Source organism: Rhinolophus sinicus, chromosome 8, assembly GCF_057876585.1.
Source record: "Rhinolophus sinicus isolate RSI-liver-muscle chromosome 8, RSI-T2T, whole genome shotgun sequence".
Lineage (NCBI taxonomy): Eukaryota > Metazoa > Chordata > Mammalia > Chiroptera > Rhinolophidae > Rhinolophus > Rhinolophus sinicus.
In genome coordinates this window covers 29,074,308-29,093,303 of record NC_142508.1, presented here as the reverse complement: position 1 = coordinate 29,093,303, position 18,996 = coordinate 29,074,308, and the positions used below count along the sequence as shown (strand labels likewise).

At 36.7% G+C, this 18,996-nt stretch overlaps 1 non-coding gene across 1 annotated transcript; it reads left to right on the top strand.

Moving 5' to 3' along the window:
• The first annotated feature begins 17,391 nt into the window (after nt 1-17,391).
• LOC141567742 (small nucleolar RNA U3) lies at nt 17,392-17,598 on the top strand. The gene has a single exon (XR_012490576.1). It is a non-coding gene; the product is annotated as a small nucleolar RNA U3 (small nucleolar RNA).
• Nucleotides 17,599-18,996: the final 1,398 nt, after the last annotated feature.

The following is an 18,996-nucleotide window of genomic DNA, read 5'->3' as shown; positions in this document are numbered from 1 at the left end:
ATTTAGAAATACAAGCAAATAAAGACAAGGATGCATCGAAGTGAGTTGTGCATTACTTATCTTTTGTTAGTTGGCTTCTAAGCAGTAACTTGAGATCTGTTAGAGGATTACATGAGTATTCCAACTGTTTACGCTTGTCTATGGACAGAACAGGAGCACGCTCCCCTGACTTCTGGAAGCCTTTGGAATGAATTTTCATCATAGTGGAGCAATCCTGGGTGTTCTTAAAAAGAGCTGGAACAATTTAACAAAGGAAAGGGTTATTAAAAGAATCTAATTGGGCCCCACCCAGTTGGGCTCAAGCTGATCATCAGAACATTGCTTTTTTCTTGATTTTAATAATACCCAATCTCTGGGACTCTGGGACTGATATGATAGAGAGGTACATCAGTCAGGCACATCATCCTGCTAGGAACAGACTTATGAATACCTATTAAAGTTAGACCCAAGGACTGCTTATAAATGACAAAAAAACTTAAGATGGCATGGCTATAGACCTGATTATAATGCAAGTGACAAAGAAATTTGCTTCTTTCTGTAACATAAAATTTTAAGAAACCAAATGAAAATACAGTATCAGGACATTGTAGACTCTTGGAGATTATTATCACTGTAACATCATTTAATAATAAGACTATATGCATACGAACACAACATAATTATTTGTTTATTTGACAAAGCTTCCCATGTAATTTTAGCATATTAAATGGGCCTAATTAGTTTAAGTTTTCCCTGCTAAAAAGGACAAAGTTTCTTAAACTATTAGTCTGCTACTGATACTGTGAAAAGTTGTGTGCCTAGAGAGCAAAAATCCTGTATTTCATCAAAATAATATTCTGTGTTTTATGTTGTCTTAATCAGGTCCTTGGTTACTTAAGAAAACTGAATCTCCTCAATAGTAAGGACTAAATTTTTCTAATAATTATATAAACTTCTGTATTTGTGTTTGAAATTTTCTATTGTCACTTTGGGTAAATGAATAATGTAATATTATTTCGTAATGATATATGATCTTTTTGGTTGCATATGTTTGACAACTTTTCCCAGAGTTCAAGGTTTAAAAGGAGACCTACTTAACTTGGAAATCGTTTTGGGCTCTTCCAAGGAGCCCCTGGAATACCTCAAAGATTTGTTCTCTCTCTTCTTATAAAAGAGAAACTTAAAACTAATTAGACCTATTCACTATGCTAAAATTACATGGGAAGCTTTCTCAAATGAAGAAATAATAACTATCATGTATTTGTATACATATATTCTTATTACTAAAATGGATGTTCTAGAGATTACATAAAAATCTCCAAGAGTCTACAAAGTCATGATACAATATTTTAAATTGTAATTCTAATTGTTATTTAAAAATGTTATATGTTAAATACAATGCAAATGTCTTCATTGTTTACATTATAATCAGATCTATAACTGTGTCATTTTAAGTTTTTTTTGTGTGTCATTTACAATCGTTTTACTCTCATGCTTTGCAAATATATTTCATCTTCAAAAAGATCCATGGAAAGGACTCTCTCTTATTTTAAAATACAAGTTTCTGAGAATAAATTTTCAGATCATACCTTTAAACTGGATGAAGACTTACAGAACTCTAAGGAATATCTGGATTCATAAAATGCTGGCAAATGATCAGTATAAGCAAGAATTGATTATATAGGACTGAATAAACTAAGAATGATCATAATTTTTATAACTTTTTGTTTGAAACATTGCTGATTTTTAATCTTATTGTTTCCCAGATATAAAGAAACTTGTTTTTCTTAGAGTAATTTGGTGAATTATACATTTGTAAGCACTACTGAAACATTTATATTTTTCTCCCTATCTGATCCTTCCAGAACTTGGAGACTCAGAATGAGTATTGTTATTCTCATGGCTATATGGTTGTTTACATAAATTCAATACGAATCTGTTTTCTTTACAACAGGACACAATTGGAAATGGGTTTTTATTACCAAGTCTTTGACTGGAATGTCATATTTAAGAGAGACATGCACAGACTCTGGATGTCACCAGAAAGTTTTAAGGAATTAAGACTGACATTAGAAGCCAATAAAATCCTCTTGGAAAAACAGCCTGGTACCTTGCTTACAAGGTTCACAGCAATCTTTCTGGGTAAGGAACAAAGGTTGTTTTTCTGGGAGATACAAACAAAGAACCTCAAGATATTTTGGGGGACTCAGAACCTGAGGAATTCACCAAAATCTATAGATATTGCAAATAAAGTTTGGTGGCAAGGCTGTGGCCTGAGTCTCAGCCTCAAGAGGGTAATTGAAGTTCAACCTGGAGATGCCTTATGAAATTCTAGCACAGAGATTTAAAAGAGCCTACATTATCAATTGCTATTCTTATTGTATTTATAAAAGCCAAGTTTTTTAAAGCTAGACTTATGCAATTAGTTAGTCTTAATTTGGCTATCCTTGATAAAAATGAGAGTGATTTATTTTTTTTTCAATTACAGTTGACATTAAATATTAGTTTATATTGGTTTCAGGTGTACAGGTGTAGGGGGTGATTTTTAGAGAGAAAAATTGTTTCAATAGAAACTATAATACACAGTTGTGAGCATTAGATTCTAGTTCAGTTAATTGCCTTTAAAATTTTATTTTCATCTCTAAACTGGACTGAATCCTGCATTTTTCTAGTGAAAATATTTGGCTACATCCCTCTGCACTAATATTTCATTTTGTCCCATCTTTTGCCTTGGAATTATTGAGAATCAAAACTGTTTTTTTCTGAGCCGTGCAATTACAAATTGCAGCTAGACGACATGATATACACTTTAGAGAAATCATCACAACAGCTCATGCTTAAACAATCTCAGTGACGCTGTGTAAACCACACTTTGTTTACCTGAGCACCTGATGACATCATCAGAGACATTCTGCATACCAGGAGAATCTGTCAGATTGTCATTGCCTATTTTCATTCCAGCAAAAGTGAAACTATGAGTCGTACTTGTAGAAATCTTGACTGACAGCCTCACAGATTCAGAAACTAGTTTATAATTTGCTCTTATCATTAACATTTGTTTTTCTTTTGTTTCCATAAATCTTATCAAATATCGATGTTATAGAATTTAACCCATATAGTCAGCCGTTTGGACCACTCTGATCAAGCTCTGAGATTCTAACAGACCATCTTAGAGTCCTTGGCATGTGGGTCCTTAGAGAATAAGATTGCTTTAGATTACTTGTTAACTGAACAAGGAAGTGTTTGTACAGTGGCCAACTTATCATATTTTGGGTCCTGAGAGACATAATAACAAAAGTTACTCTTTATGCCTTGGACCATATTAGGATACTGGTGTCTTCTTCTGTTGCTACTTCTACCATTGCCGTGTTCTCTGTTTGTAAATTGAACACCCAGAATGCCCACTCTAAGGCTCAGGGACCATCACAGAAGAGATGGGCATATGAGATTGTAAGAGACAGATAAAGGGCACAGTGGGCAGACAAATCTGAGTCCATCTTAAAAGCTAATCTTCCCTCTTAATTGAGCCTGGACCTGGTAGCCCTATTTCACTCAAGATTGAGGAAGGAACAAAAAAAAGCGAGGAATTATAACAGTGAAGTGCTCAAGCTCTCTGACTCCACCTTGTTCAAGCCTGAGTGGTTCCCATGGGCTACAGACCAGTAGCTTCTGCTTTGTCTTGTGTATAGAGGTGCTAATCATTAGAGAAATTCTGCTGGTGGTTAGAGTTTTACAAAACAGGCCCTCCCATTTCCCTTCCCTTGACATAAAAGAAGCCTGAACGCTGTACTTCCTTAAGATGGATCTTTGGAACTACCAGGGCTCCCATTTTCTTGGTTGGTGGCTTCTTGATCAATAAACCTGTCCTTATTCCAAACTCTGATGTTTCAAGTTTGGGCCTTTTGAAGCTTTGGGCACCTGGACTTGAAATGTAACAGTGTGGGTTAAGCGGTGACTGTGTGCCATGTGGATTCCTCTCCGAAACCAGCAAAGTTCAGGTGACTGAGCCCCATACAGGCTACTACTGTCGGCTGCTTTAGCATGTACAAAGAAAGCCAGGGAGGAGTGTGTAAAGTCCCCAGTCCCCGGGGAATGGCTAGAGGTAGCAAAGTGAGAGCAGTGCCTCTCTTCTGTGGGGTCAGAAGGCTCTTACAAAAGAGTTCACTATAATCACAGGGAAATTCAGTTCATCAAGGTCAAATCAAATAACATCGACAAACAAGATTATCTCACTCACATTCATACATCCCCCCCTCCTCCCCACACACACATACACAATTTTCAGAGTTAATTTGCCAGTTCTAGACCAGTTTAAAACCAATTTCAAGTTAAAAACAAAATTCCATGGCCGGTTCAAACAAACCAAATGATTTCAATCCAGATTACCAAGGTAATTTCTCAAAGCCTGTTCCCTTGTGTAACCAGTGGGAAATTCCCAAACCACCAAAGGAAAGTTTCTTTGGTGTCATCACCCATGGAGTTACTCACCAAGAGCTGTCTTTGAAGCTGCATACCCAAGTGCATTGCAAAATGAAAGCGCTCTAAGTCAGCCATGCCTGTCAGCGGTGAGCACTGCAGGTTTGTCCCTGGAACAGTAAGTCCAGGCAGCTACTTGGACGGGAACTGGAGAGACGGCCACTGGCCAGCAGTCACTGAACCACGGATAGAAAGCCCATTCAGGTTTAAGTCCCATCTGAGTTGTCGTTTTTGTTACAGAACTGAAAGAGTTCATCTACCCAATGTAACGATAACACTATATCTTCTATTTTGTGATTTAAATCTCTAGTATAATTCGATTTAACAGTATAGGTTAGCTTGGGACTTTCTGAAAGTTTTTCTTTTCCTTGTTTTCCTCTCCTTCCACCAAACCTTAATGACTCTTTACTACATTTACTAAGCACACCAGTTTCAACAGTTCTGTTTACTATGCATACCAGTTTCAGACAGAACGCATAGCTGGCTCAATGACTTCAAAGAAAGAAGTTTCTACATCCACATAAGATCCACTCCTATCCCTGAAACAAACCAGCCTCTGGGAAGCAGCTTTTATCAGAACTTGCCTGACCAACTTCTCCTTTCCTTTGTTCTGCTTCTTCTTACTGCCTATAAAACCTTTGGCTGTGCTGGGAGGTGAGGATGGCGTTGGGCAGGGGTCCACCATCCTCCCAGAGTGCCAGCATTCTGAATAAATGGGCTTTTCTTTCCATCAACCTCCTTCTTGAATTTTGGCTTTTGTGTGACAAGCAGCCGGACCTTTAGCCCAGTAACACCCGCACTAGCAGAGCCAAAAACTAAACACTGAGATTTGCAGTGGAGAAATATTGGCTATTTTATTACAAATGGTGCCACCCAAGAGAACAGGAAGCAAATGCTCAAAAGCCTGAACTCCACAATCCAGGGTTTGGGATGGGTTTTTAAGAGTATAGGAGGAACAGGTATGTGGACGTGCTGGCAGGGCAAGTTTTCATCGGAGGAACTTAGAGCTTGGCCATTTACGGTGAGGGCCATCAACACAGGATCTTCCTGGACCAGGGATGTTCTGCTTGTGTTACCTGCTGTCCAGCTGCTGGCCACATGAAAGCCAAAACTTGAGAGACGAGGTTGGTGGGAAGACAAGCAGGTTTATTCAAAATGCCAGCATCTGGGAGGATGGTGGACCCCTGTCCAAAGGCCAGTCACTGCTTTCTTCCTCTTCCCACCCCAACTCCCACCACAGACAAAATGTTTCATAGGCACCGAAGAAGAAGCAGAACAAAGGGAAAGTGGGTGGCGGAGGTGGTCTTGGCCTGGAGTGAACAGAACCATTGAAACTGGTGTGCATAGTAAATGTGTAGTAAACAAAGTCATTAAGGTTTGGCGGGAGGGGAGGGGAGCAAAGCAAAGAAAAAAACTTTCAGAAAGTCCCAAGCTAAATTACACTGTTAAATTGAATTACACTAGTGGTTTAAATCTCCCAATAGAAGACACAGTATCACCCTTACACTTCTGAAAGGATTCCAGTATTCAACTTCAGGTTGTCCTTGTCCTTTGGTTCCAGGTGCAGCTGGAGGTCAAAGTTCTCTCCTTTGCGTGCTTTGGCTGCAAGACTTGAGGTTTAGGTCTGTTGTCTCTGAGAAGCAAATCAGTCTTGAGCTCTCTCTCTCTCTCTCTCTCTCTCTCTCTCTCTCTCTCTCTCTTTCTCCCTCTCCCTGTCTCTCTCTCTCTCTTTCTCTCTCCATCTCCCCCTCACTTTTCCCTTCCCCTTCCTTCTCCCTTCTTCTGTCCCACTCCTTCTCCCTCTCCCTCTCCTCCCCTCCCCCACCTCCTCTAGGCCTGACCTCTTACCTGAGAATATATCACTAATAAACCCTGCTTGCATGTTAATCAGCTTGCTGACTTTGGATTCTTCACTGTGTTGGCAAGAAGAACCAAGACTCCTGTAACAGTACTGCAATTACAGTATACTATAGCAGTTAAAATTCTTTATTTAATACTCTTAAATAGTTTACTTAGTAATTTACTCTGCTAATAAAAATGATAAATCAAAATATTGTAAATAAACTCACTGAGTTTGCAGAATGGAATGTGAAGCACTGTTTAAATAAGTGAATGTTACTGTGTGATCATGTCTTTATGGTCTGATCTTCCTGGTTTTGTTTGTGATGCAAGATGGCCTTCTAGGTAAGATCAACTTCTTGCTTCTCTGAATCAGAGGATCCTAGAAGCTACATGAAATAATTCTACAATAAATGTATTTTCCCATGAAAATTCAGTTTCCCAATCCTCCTTGTGAAGAGGATTGGGAATGATATGTTGTGATATGTTGATATGTTGTAAACACTCTAGATTAAATGAAAGCGTTTCTTCTCATTCATCACATGTAAATTTCATGACTCCCATTGACAACAATTAGAGAAACAAACATAAAGTTGTTCTTTAAACTCTTACAGAAAGTGAGGAAGAGATTTCTCAGAACTCTCTGCCAAAGCCCTCATCAAAACTCACTGGCTCAAATCCAGTCACTGACCAAGGGGATCCATTGCCTGGAGCTGGCATTGGTCCATCTTGCCCTGAAGAGATCAGCTCAGGGGCAAAGGTTGAAAAGTGAAACCTACAAGTTCTGTTAGAAAGAATGGAGGAGGATGGATGATAACTAGGCAATTAAAAATGTATATTTTGTAACAATTTGGATGTATATTAATTAAACATATTTACATGACTGTTTACTACCTGTACGGCAGTCTTCTAGAAGTTGGGGTTATAAGTGTGAGCAAGAGAGACAGTTTCTACCTTCATGAACTTACATCTGACTTGGTAAATACAGACAATCAAATTAGTAATATATGTCAATGGTTAATATTTGTGATGAAGAAACTGAAACAAGATAATGGGACAGAATGTGTGTGGGATGCTCATTTTAAAGAGGTGGCCTGTCTGAGATAATGACATCCTTGCTGACACTGCAATCATGAAAAGAGGCAGACAGGTGAAGACCTAGTGAAAGAGTGTTTAATTTCAGAGAGAACAGCAATTGCAAAATCTCCAAAACAAGGTTGGCCTTTTCAAGTGAGAGAAGGCAGACTGGCAGACCTAGAATATCGAAAGGGAGGTAAGAATTGAGGCCTGAGAAATCATCAGGGATAGCTCATGTGAGGTTTTTCAGGTCATAATGAAAAGTTTGGATTTTTTTCTACTTAACCTGGAAAGCCACTGGGGTTGCATTTGTAGGGAGAAAATAGTGAGGCATCAAAGGGAAGTAAACCTTTCTAATGTCTGTATCACAATTTCGTCTGTATTAATTAGTATTTCCCAAATCACCTGATCTCTTTAATCATGACATTCAAGGCCATTTATTTGAATACCCAAAATATTTTTCTGTACTGCATCATTGGTCAATTTCTCCCATGCTACATGAGTCACTTTCTAATTTTAGAGAACCCACACCATTAACTTGAAAACACAATTTTACGATTCTCCTACATGGAAGATGGGCTTTACTGCAGAAGTACTGAGGTAGTCACAACATCTGGATTGCCTGGGAAACATTTTAAATGCGCAGATTTGTCATGGCTTGTACCACAACTGTGAAGTAACTGCTATTCACTCAACAGTAACTGTCAACTCCATCCTCCTCCTGTGTTGGAATAAACATTTTTCCACAATAAAGACTTTTTATAAAAGCAATAAAACAACTCAAGGGAGCATTGTTATCAGGAGCTAATCATGCCCATGGAGAATTAGAGGCTCTTAGCTGCTGCAGGCCTCACAGGACCTGAGGGCTGAGACTATCTCCCCACAACCCCCAGTCTGTCAGCATTTGTTGGTTAATTAGATAGTGTTCACCTTGGTAATACTGTATTTGAAGACTCTTTAGGAAGTTGCACAGTTTATAAAACCTCATACATACATCCATGCACATATCAGCAAAAATTTGTATAATTATTTCCTCCAAATGAACTCAAATTTTAAATAACTATTAGAAAAATGGAGTCCAAAACTAAACCCTGAGGTGCTACTTTAACAATGAGTAATTCTAATGAGTTCCACCCAGGAAATCTTTGAGAGAAACCGCCAGAAATTACATAATATAGTTTATTTCTAATCAATAAATGGTTGTGACACTTTAGGCTTCCCTATGAGACTTGGTTGCCCATTGTTTAAAAAAAAATTGGGGGTGCCGGCCTGGTGGCTCAGGTGGTTGGATTGCCGTGCTCCTAACGAGGTCCCTGGTTGGATTCCTACATGGGCCGGTGAGCTGCGCCCTTTACAGCTCAGATTATGAACAACGGCTCTCCCTGGAGCTGGGCTGCTGAGTGCTGCCGTGGGCCACCATGTACTGCCATGAGCAGTGGCCAGCGTGAGTGGCCAGCAGCTGAGGAGAGCTGCCGTGAGCTGCTGTGAGTGGCCAACTGACAACTGGCAACCGACTGCCTCAGACGGGGGGGGGGGGGGGGGGGGGCACAAGGCTCATAATACCAGCTTGGGCCAGGGAGCTGTGTCCTACACAACTAGACAGAAACAATGACTTGAATGGGAATAGGGCAGGGGAGGCAGAAGAAAGGGAAAAAAAATTGGGGAAGAATAATAAACACATACTGTTAATAGTAAATGCAGGCATAAACATATATATTAGTTTGGAAAACTTTGTCATGATAATGCTTGTATTAGGGTGAATAAGAAAAAAGTTAGAAATAAGCTTGAATATTGATATACTTATTTTGCAGTTCAAATTTTTAAATTAGTTTAAATATTTAAATAAATAAAGTACTTATTTTTCTATTTGTATTTCCAACACAGATTACTATGCAAATAAATGTAACCACCTATAAAATGAGTATAGTGTTGCTGAGGAGGAAAACTGTTTCCTCTATCCTTCCAAGTTCTTCTGGCTGGTCAAAGAATTAAATGCACATGATGCAAATTAACAGGAGAAAATCAAATTTAATTTTATACATGCAGGGCTCCATAAGAACATGGGGGCCCACAAATGGTCAGGCAACTGGGGTTTATCTGCCATTTTGAATTAAGAAGGGGCAGGAGCCTGGAATTTCAAAGGGGAGGAATGCAATTCTCATGGAGACAGAAAACAAATGTTTGGTAAACAAATGTTTGGGGCCCTGTAGAGACCATGGGCAGAGAGGACTTGGATCTCCACACCCTGCTGTCTCCACCACTACCTGTAACCCATATTCTTTGTAGTTATCTCTAATGATAGCTCTTCTTCCTGGATAGGCCCTTTACCGAAATTCTTTTAGGCAGTCAGGCAAGGGTATGAAGCTCTTCCTGAGACTTTTGCTTCTTAAAAGTAATCAGCCTAATAGAACCCTCATGCCAAGGAAACATATGTTGGGGTGGTAAAATCCGCTCCCCTACAGTGTCTATGAATCTCATAATTACATTAATAAATAAATAATTACATTGAAGTACATTTTAAAAATAAATGATGCCATATAACTGAAAACATTTTATAGCACTATCACTTTTCACAACTATCATAAAATAAGAAAAATGATCTAAATGTCTTATTTTGCTATTCTTTCTTCTGGTAATTAAATATAAACAAACTAGAAGGATCTACACAATAATAATTCAAGGTTGAGTTTAAGTTTTGAAAACTTATTAAGTTTATAATGTAGTATGCTAATGAGGGATGGTGGTACTTAAGGGGAGTATCAGGAATCTAGAATGCATAGCGAAGGATAGATAAAAGAGAGAAACTAGAATGAATTTCTGAGAGGCATTATAGAATTCTTTCCTCTTGGCATTGTCAAAATGCCACCAAAGCAGGATTTATTGAGTCAGCATTATTTGCCAAGCACCATTACAGCGATCGTGTATAAATATTAAAATCCAAATAAGGTAGAGTCCCAGCTCTTAAGGAATTTATCTTTTTGTTGGACACAAAATGTCTAACATGCCAGAACTTAGTAGCTGTTTATATAAGTTAATACAAATCATCAAATTAGCCAGGATCCCAATGCCCATCCATCAGATTCACCAGGGAACATTTATTTTTAAACACAAATTCTTGGAGACTGAGAAATTCTAGCTCAGCAGGTCTGTGGAAGGAATTTGTTTTTAAGTCTGTCAAGTCACTCATGTTAACAGGTCTTCTTAAAAAACATTTACATATTATCAGGGAAATATAATTAAAAACAAAATCTTCCCAACCCAGGAAAACCTCTACAGTAAGGTAAAAGAGAATGAAAACAATTTTATTATTGAATAAGCATTAAATCAGAATGTGATGGTCATCACAGAAAATCTGCTAAGACATTGCAAAGACAGAAAGGAATCTCACCGTTTTATGTAGCCAAGTAGATATGATCAATTACATAAACATTTTCAAAATAAACTATAGCCCTCAAGTAAGAGAATTTGAGAGCACCATTTGTCACACACAGTTTATCCTGAATTCACCTAGTAATTAGGTTTATACAAAGGTTAAAACAAATTTCTCATATCTTTATGAGTGTTCAGTTTTGCAACTAGAAGGCAGCTCCTACCTCCCACAGAAACTGGGAGATGGAACACTGTCTTTCTTTATGTTTACATTCCAAAGGGATGACTCCCAGACCCTTAAGAAAAACATTCCTGGGTTATAAAACTGGCAAGAGGCTTTTAAAAAGATTTTCATACATCTCAAAGAGGCAGAAAAAGAATTCACAATTATAAGTGTACAAAAGAAAATGCTTTAAGATAAGGGAAGGAGACCTATCTCTCCTATTTTTAACAGGGAAAAATAAGCCTCTTATTTCTAATTTATATTCAACCTTAAAATAGTCATGCCATAATCCCATCATCTAAGATGATCTATGAATAGGACCAAGTATGAAATGACTATCTATAATTACTCTTTTAAATTTAAATTCCAAAGAGGTACTAGACTTGGACAGTATAAGACTGAATACTCACATAAGTGAGTGAATTAATAAAAGAATTGAGTGAATGAATGAATCTTCTTTTTATCAGAGGTGCTCTGTTCCACTTCACTTCCATGGATTCTGAGGAGATTTGAGTTTTGGATAGGTATTGCACCAGTGAGACTGATGTAATCTTATGTTCAAGGATACAAGGGTTTAAAGAAAGCAGGCATGTTAGAGTCAGTCACTAGTGTAGTCTCTTTTAATGTGAGGTTATAGTCACTGGGACAAAGATATTTCAGTGTTTGAGGTACCATGATAGGTAGAATTTATTGCCATCCTGTGGGATAAAAAGTGTGACCAAGTTGGCTACAGCCATTAGGGTCTTTCATACAAGCAACACAAATTCTCCATGACCAGAAATACACAAGATAAATTAATCTGACATCTTCTGAAATGCAATCATATTCCACTATAAAATTATAAAATTAACATAATACCTCAGACAACAGTAACCCTTATATACTCTGTATGGGCTCTTATTAAAAGGAATAACATATAGCTAAAAATCAAACATTTTAACGTATTTCAGAGAAGCTATTAAATAGCCAGGTAAAGCATATTTCTAAGGGGAATGTGTGAGCCAATTGTCAGGATGACAAAAGTTTTACACTGAATCACATTTTTGGATTATTCATGCATCATTTATTCCTATATTTGTTGTCCCCATATGCAGTTCAATAAATTACTTCCAAGGTTTTTCTGGGAATAATCCTTCTGAATCCATCTGAATCTGCCTGTGCATTATATTACTTCTCTTTACACAAAGTGCTGGATTATTTTTCAAAGGGTTATCTGTTTTTAATTATCTGAAAGAAGAAAAAAATATTGTTTTTATTAGCAAGAAAATCAATAAATACTTCTTGTAACAAATAGATCTATTACTGGAATAATGACACAAAAATATGATGTCAGTCCTTCTGAATTATAATATGATAGTAATACAAGCATTGAATATAATTTTTGAGCTAACCTTCCTTTTTGTATGAATTGATGCATCTAATGTAAGTATTCTTTCAAAGTTTCAAAACTATTTTTCAAGCTATTTAATTTTTAAATTGAAATTGACCAAACTGAATTCACTGATAATATTAAAAGATAAACTGAGGCATATTAAAAACTGTAAGAGTGAATTTGAGCAAAAATCTGTTTGAATCAGCAGCACCGAACTGGAAGTGGCTAGAAGTGCTTATGGGGGAGGGGAAAATGTTCCCTTTTTCCCCTCTTAGTTCTTCTGGCTGGAGTAAGAATTACATTGACATGAGACAGATTAACAGGAGAAAAATGAGACAAATTTAATTACATATGTACATATGGTGCTCCATAGACTATGGGCCTGAGGAAATGTTGGGCAGTTGATGCTTATGTGCCATCTTAAGTGAAGGAAAAGGAGATAGTGGTTTCAGCTTCAAAGGGGAGGAAGGCAATTCACAGGTATGAGAAAGAGCAAACATTTGATAAATCCTTGCTGGGCCACCCAGGAATAATGAGACAGAGGGGAGCCTAACAGATTTTGCAAGGTTCCGCTCCATCTGCCATACTTAGTTCATACTAAGGTGCTAAGGTGATAGCTCCCTTCCTGGAGTAGGTTTTTCTATCTGAAATCATTTAGGCAGATTAGGAGATGGTGAAAGTCTCTACTTGAGTCTTTTGTTTCTTAAAAATAACCAGCTTAAAATAATCAATGTCCCATAAAAGGCATATTTTGGGGTGGCAAATTTTGCCCCCCCATCCTCCACCTGACAGGCACTCGGGGAAATCCTTGTATAGAGCAAAGATGGAAGCAAAGAAAGAAAATTACTGATTGGCTGTAGCTTAAAACCTAGTTGGCTATTTGTAATTTGTTGTCCTTAGTTTCCATTTCTTAACTTGAGGAATTTACAGGCTTAGATTTTTGTTTGTTTACATAGGTCACCACAACATTAGGGCCACCTCAGTCCAATAGTCTCCTTGTTTAATTAATTTAACAGAAATTAGCCCATAAGCCTTTCTGGAACAAAAGGAACATCTTTATTCTATCATTTAAAGTATTTTTATAATGTCAAAATTTTTTAATGAGATTTTCCTCAAGATAGTGTCATATCTGGAATGTATTTCTTGACCATAAAGTAACTCAATTAAACTTTAATGTCACTAGGGAAGGTCAAATCTTAAGCTTAGCTCCTAGCAAAGGGCTTTGTCCAGGCGTTCGAAACACTGAATGAAATCAGAGGTAAGTAAGATCTTTAAGAGTGTAGACTTTGAGGAATTCTTGGACGTCTGAAGAGTAACACATTTTTAAACGTTACCTTCTTTCTTTTACACAAGCTTTTTTGTTTACTTCCTATAATTACAGGCATAATTGAAAATCCCTGAAGGCAATCAAGATGTGATTGCATTTTCAGGCAAAGTTACATGTCTAAAAATAGACTAACTCTACTTTCCCAGGTCTAGGAAGAGAATTACAATAGCATGACATTACTAAACACTGCCTAATACTTTGCCCTCTTGGGTAGTTGTTGATTTGCTTTATGTGGAGAAACTAGAAAGCTTTAGCATATACAAGTAATACTGCACTGAGTTTGTGTTTGAAATAACTCCTAAATGGAGATGCTCAAGTCAATAATTGTAATTGTATAAGGCAAGCTTTATTTTGGTCAGAGTAATGCATACCCAGAGTTAATAATTCCACCAATGACTAAATTGTTTATATTACAAAAATGTCAGTTTCCTACCCAATACTTTCATCTTCATCACCTGTCCTACTCTTTAAAAGCAGGATCTTCCAACTTTCTTAGCTGTTTTTTCTGGTATTAACCTAAATATTCCTAAATAATATATTTATACTAGACATACTTGATTTATTAATATTAAACAGCATCAATTTAATTTCCCAGCTTATGACTAGTTAATTAGTTAACCTTTTAAACCATTATACACGTCTGCTCATTTATGTCTGTTCCCTTTCTGTTTTCAGTATATTTGGTTAAAAAATAGTCAGTGTTTACATTGTTAAAACTATGCAACTCTTCAGTGCAGAGCTGACCCAAGTAATGAACTAGAATTTATTTTTCACATCTAATTTTTTTGTTTGCTTAGTTATCTAGGTACCTATTAATTTTAGTGATGGGTGATGTAGCTATCATTAAGTTTTTTGCCCAATATTCCAATAGATCTATCAAACAATAATATTTTTCCAAATGTTCAAACTCATCTTAGATCCATTTTCTTTCCTAGGGAAGACCTTTTCCTTATATTTTCCTTTTTCTCGAATTTGTACTGATTCTCTCTAGGACTGAATAGAATTGTCATACTAGAACTTGCTTCACCAATTTTCTGTGTTGGGTCATTCATTTCTTAAATCCTAGGTTTTACCTTAGTTTCTTCCTATATTTTGCTGATACTTATCTTTTATTAGGTTCCTAAGAAAAAAATGTATTGGCAATATATATTTTTGCCCACACACATTAGAAACTATCTTTATTCTACTCTCAGACTTGATTGAGAGTTTTGCTGGGTATTGATAGTTCAGGTATTTCTATCAAATAGGAAACAATTTTAAGTGTTATTCTTGAGAGAATTCCAACTGGTTTCCAGTTATTGTTTGTGACCTATCTTGTGTCTGTCACTTTTTGGATCTTCTCTTTATTCCTTTATTCAGAACAGCTTTATGGATTTCTGAAACATCTTAAGGTGCCTTGTCCTGGGTCTGTTTTCATTCACTGTATTAGGAGTGTGCCCTTTAGGGGTGGGGAAGATCAAGAGAGTTTCCCAGGAAGAATCATGAGCCCAAAGGACCTCATTGCTCTGAATAAGACCATTGATCTCCTCGTCCACTTTTGTCATGGCTGGTGCTTCTAATCAAAGTGTTTTCAGGAGTTCTTGAGGGAAATTCTGTTTTTTTTATTTTTTTATTTTTCTTTCCTCCTTAGGCATTTATCTCAATTCTCCCTTTAGTTATCAATCTTTCTCCTGATTTCCATTTAAAAAAAAAAGTGTTGAAAGCTTTCATTCATTTTTCACCTCTTGCCCCAATTTTATTTTTCCTTTTTGTCTAACACTTCACTTACTTATTTATCTTCTGTAATTTTAATGGGATTTGAGTAGGTACAGGAAATAAATGCAAAAAGCCAGTCTCTATGTTTAAGTAGATGTCTCAATTTAATTTTTGAAAGGTAAGAATCAACAAACTTAAACCTTTCTAATGCTAGCCTTAAGATACATTCTATCTGCTCCCCCAAATAAAGAAGAGGGTAAAGGGAAATAGTATAGAAACTTCTAAAAGAAAGTGTTTTTTTAATACTTCCTGCTTTTCTTTCCCTATTACTCCTGTACTTCCCAGGATATACCTTTCCCTTCCTAGCAACTATTACAACCAAATTTAATTTGTATTGGTTTCATTTTAAACAATTTTATTGTATTTCTCTTTTACTCCCTGGCACATATGTTCCCCTTCCCATAGCTACCTCTAACAATTTTATTTTATGTTGCTTTTGTATCAAGCAAATATTATACTATTTATCTAATTTTAAGAATATTAGAACCTGTACAATCCACTTTAGAAGGATTTAAACCAAAGAGACAAAATGAGTAATATTTTATAGCATAGTTATAACTATAACTTAAGTGAGTTCTTTATTTCTTTATTTCCATATGAGACAAGAAATCTCAGAATGAAGGCACCTTGTGTTTCCTCACTTAACCAAATAGTGTAGTAATAATGAGAATAGAAATTTAAATATTTTACCAATGAAATCTCCATAATCAGTCTTATGCACACCCAACCTTCTATCCCCTAAAATAAGACCTAACCGGAAAATAAACCTTAGTATGATTTTTCAGGATGACATCCCCTGAACATAAGCCATAATGCGTCTTTTGTAGCACAATGTAATGTAAGGCCCAGTTTTATTTTGGGGGAAACACGGTAGATAGATAGATAGATAGATAGATGATAGATAGCAGATAAGTAGAACCAACATTTCTTACAACAATAAAACTGTATTAACATCTGTACTCATATTAACCAAGTGTGATTTAGAGTGCTAAATACATTATTCACACAAACTTTTGTGGGCTCTGATTCAATAGCATTATTCCCCTGGCATCTTATGTTATTATAAAGACAATTGAGCTAAAAATAAGTAAATAAAATAAAAGTGCCATGCAAATACAGATGAATCATGTGAACTTTTTATTGCCTAACACCTATTATAGAATAATAATAAATACTTGTATTTATAGAATGATTTTTCTCTAAGGAATTCAAAGATTTTTTAGACATAGTTTCAATATGCATATTTTACAATTACAATAAAACATAAAGGAAAAAGAAAACATGTACAGTTTGAAAGAATAATTTTATTTATTCATCATCTCTTTAACAAGAAAATTGTATTTTGCAACAAAAATGTTACATATTATAGAAATGATTTTACGTGGTATGGAATGTTACCTAAAGCAGCATCTGTATAACCAATTGTGACACAATTGGTGACACACTTTAACTGGTTGTTTAACTGAATTTAACAATCACCATTTTCCACTCTAGTTTTCCAATCCATTACCTCCCTAGATATCTTGTATCTTGAACCTGGAAAACAGCTGGTGGGTCTTCAACTTAAAAAATTAAAATTACACTTTTACTCGCTACTATCTTCCCTGGGCTATGCTGGGTATTAAAAAAAAACAAAACAAAAAAAAAAAACACCTAAACTAAAATAAAAAGGGTAGGCTGGTGGCTCAGGCGGTTGGGGTGCCTTGCTCCTAAAGCTGAGGTTGCCAGTTCGATTCCCACATGGGCCAGTGAGCTGCGCCCTCTACAGCTAAGACTGTGAACAACGGCTTGACCTGGGCTGCCTGGGGCTACCACATAGTGCGTTGAACCTCCGTGAGCAGGAGACTGTCTCAGCAGGGAGCACAATGCTCATAATACCAACATGGGCCAGGGAGATGCGTCCTACACAACTAGACTGAGAACAATGGCTTGAATCGAAGTTGGGAGGGGAAAAGGAAAAAAAAAAAAAAGCCTAAGACTGTACTTTCAGGGATCGTTTCTATAGTATGTTACTAGAGAGGTTTCTCTGAGTGTGTAGAGCACCCGAAGAAGAGGCATAGCATCCTTTCCTGAGCGTGAAGCCAGCTGTTGGTATTACTTCAGTAACTGCCACTTGCCATTGATGGTCATTGTTCTCTTCCACTTGGGGGAGTGAGAGAGTGAGGATGACGTCTGAGTAGTTAGAGAAAAAAAAAAACCTAAAAATACTGGGGAGTCAAAGGTAACTTTAACATAAATTAGGCAATGATTTATTGTGTCACACACCTAATCGTCACCACAATAGCTGACTACTACTATTATACCCTTGATTTGGGAATCATTAGTATTCGAGTCAGGCCTTCATTGCACTTTCTAAACTTAGCATTTGTTGTACCCACATCCTCCAAACTATCAAAGCTGCCACGCACACTGTTTGGCATGTCCAGGGTGAGTCAGTTTCCTACTGGTTAACTGGATGCAGCAGAAGATACTTGAATCACCTTGTAGGTACCCCAGCAATAAGAAGCCTCCGGGAGCTAGAGTTTTATTCTGAGGTAGGAAGGAGTTGGATAAGGCTAAACTGGAGCAGCTGCAAGGCTACTGACACATTCCCTAGAAGAGAACCAACATCGGCCACTTTCCACACAGTGTTAACCAGTGATGCCCAAGAAAGCAGTGTCCCCATACGGAGCTCCCCGACCATGTGCCCGGTTAGGTAAAAGAGTTCTACCCTTTCTCCATAATCTTTCTCCTGATCCTAAATTTTAAAGGCTAGAATCAGAGGCAGGATAAAGAGCAAAGTAGCAAATCAATTTTCCTCCTCTTTCCCTGACTCAGGTTCTAGCTGGGATGAGATAAACTGGATTAAAAGTGACTGAGATTTTAATAACTGTACATAATTGGATAGCTATGAAAATCTGTTCAGATATTCTCAGGAGATCTTCTACTCATCAGGAAAATAAGATTTAATATAGTCCTAGCTGGGGTAGTGATCGGCGAAAAAAATAATTTTGTGTTCTGTCCTAGTGAGTTAAACACTTCCACGTTCTGGTTCCACAAAGCTCTTCAGAGCCTTAGATAATAAGGCACTATTATAGTGATGGGTTAGGGTTTTCATTGTATTTGAGTTTTAAAACTCAGACAGGTGCTAACTCATTATAATGGCATGGCTTATGAAAGGAAAGGACATTGCACAAAACTACTGTTTGAATATAAAACTCTAAGTGTACATAGAAGTGCTTAGATAAGTAATTTCCAACCTTTCAAATCGTCAAATAAATTAATAAGGGCCTTCTTAGTTATTTTTTTCTGTTTTTTAATCTAAATAGTCTCCTATTCTCTAATCCACCATGAGTTAACTTTTTACTATCTGATTTTTTTTTTTTCACTTTTTAAAAATTTATCTGTCAAATAACTCACCTAAATAATACTCCTAAAATACTTTCCCTTTCAAGGTGACAACATTATCTATTCTTGTTCACAGATCTATCCCCAGATCCCTGCTTATAATAGATATTCATACATATCCGTTGACTATAACCTTTGCCTGTGTATTTTATATTTAATTTCAACTTATTTTATAAGTTGTAAGTATTTCAT